The 1,770-nt window shown below is 37.5% G+C and overlaps 1 non-coding gene across 1 annotated transcript; it reads left to right on the top strand.

Moving 5' to 3' along the window:
* The first annotated feature begins 1,348 nt into the window (after positions 1–1,348).
* On the top strand, positions 1,349–1,420 carry Trnat-ggu (transfer RNA threonine (anticodon GGU)). The gene has a single exon. It is a non-coding gene; the product is annotated as a tRNA-Thr (tRNA).
* The last annotated feature ends 350 nt before the right edge of the window (positions 1,421–1,770 follow it).

Raw genomic sequence — 1,770 nt, 5'->3', positions numbered from 1 at the left:
CTCCTTGGTGATGCCTGTTCACTTAAGCTTCTATTATACAATATTCACCTTTATGTATAGCTCACTAGTGTGTCAATCAAGCTGTCTCAGCCCAATATGAGACCCAATGCAAGCAAAGGCTTTCTTTTTATTCCTTTGTCTTTACTGGGTGCCAAACCTAAACCATTTTATCAGCCTTTTATATGCAGTTCCTAAAGAGACGTCTGTTACCTAGAACTTCTTTTCCATTTCCCGGAGTTTTCAAAAAATATCCTGTGTCCTTTAAAATACTTTTAAATTAAGAAATGTAGACCTCTCAGTCAGAACTGATACTGCCATGATGCAACCACTGATTGCCTAGGTTTTTATTTTTGAAACATCATCAAACAATGGATTTGAACAGAAATGGGAAACTTGCTGGGTTTAGCTCTGTGATGTGTTCTCATTTAATGGGTTTGTTCAGTTGCACAGACTTTTCCATGGGCGTGAATGAGAAGCTTTAAGAGCAGAGATAGAATCACTGCTGAGGAAGTCTTATTGCTACAGATAAACCTCGACTTTGGGTGAGCTGATGATAATGTAGAAATAATAGCAGAACTAGGAAAAAAAGACCCACGAAACTTAGAGTTATTGGGAAACAGTGTGATAGACTGGAAAGTTCAGAAACCAGAGAAGCAGGTTATCTGTCCTTTAGCCTCATGCCTTCACAGAAATACTGTGTTGCCAGGTATCATTGGAGATTGGGTCCAGGACCCCTTCAGATACCAAAATCTGCAGAGATTTAAGACCTTCATGTAAAATACTGTAGTCTTTGCATACACCCTACTCACATTCTCTTGTATACATTACATAATTTCTGGATTATTGTAATACTTACTACAATGTAAATGCTATGTAAGTAGTTATTATACTATATTGTTTAGGGAATGCTGACAAGAAAAAAAAATGTCTGTTTAGTACAGATGCAAACTTTTTTTCAGATGTGGTTTGTTGAATCTGTGAATGTGGACTACAGAGATATGGAGGATTCCCTGTCTTTACGTAATTGTTCTAGGTCTGATTTTCCCCAACTGTAAATATCCTTTGAGCAAATAGAAAAAATTTTTCTCTCATGCTATATCCAATGCAGAATTAGACTTAGCATTTTGTTGTCATGTTTCTTTGTTTTCAGTTAACTCTGAACATTATTCCATTTTTTTCCTTGACTTTCACTATGTTGACATTTGAGGAGTACAGGAAATTTATTGTATAGAATATCTCTGTTTCTAACATTTCTTCATGCCTAGACTTAGGTTTTACATTTGTGGCCTGGCTACTGCAGAAAAGAAGGTGAGTCCTTGATGTCAGGTCAGAAGGCACGTGATGGGCTGGAGATATAGCTCAGTGGTAGAGTACTTGCCCGGTAAGCAGGAGGCCCTGGGTTCAATCCCTAGTACCACCAAAAGAAAAAAAAAAGGCAGGTGATGACCATGTCCTGGAGATGTTAACACTGACTGATCACTTGTATAGGGTGGGGACTTCCAGCTTTCCCTGATGTGAAATGTCCGTGTATACTTTTTTTATTAGTTGCTCAAGACAATACAATAATCTTGACATATCATACATTTGATTCAAATAGGGTATGAATTCTCATTTTTCCACATGTACAGATTGCAGGATCACATTGGTTATACATCATGTGTATACATACAGCAATCCTAGTGTCAGTTGTAAAGGACCATCCCTGACTCCAAGAATCTCTTTGATTTCACTCTTATCTTATCGAGGATGTTTTCCTTATCTGATACTGTT

The sequence above is a fragment of the Marmota flaviventris genome, chromosome 11 (assembly GCF_047511675.1).
Source record: "Marmota flaviventris isolate mMarFla1 chromosome 11, mMarFla1.hap1, whole genome shotgun sequence".
Classification (NCBI taxonomy): Eukaryota; Metazoa; Chordata; class Mammalia; order Rodentia; family Sciuridae; genus Marmota; species Marmota flaviventris.
Note: the sequence above shows the minus strand (reverse complement) of the source record. Positions and strands in the feature narration are given on the sequence as shown.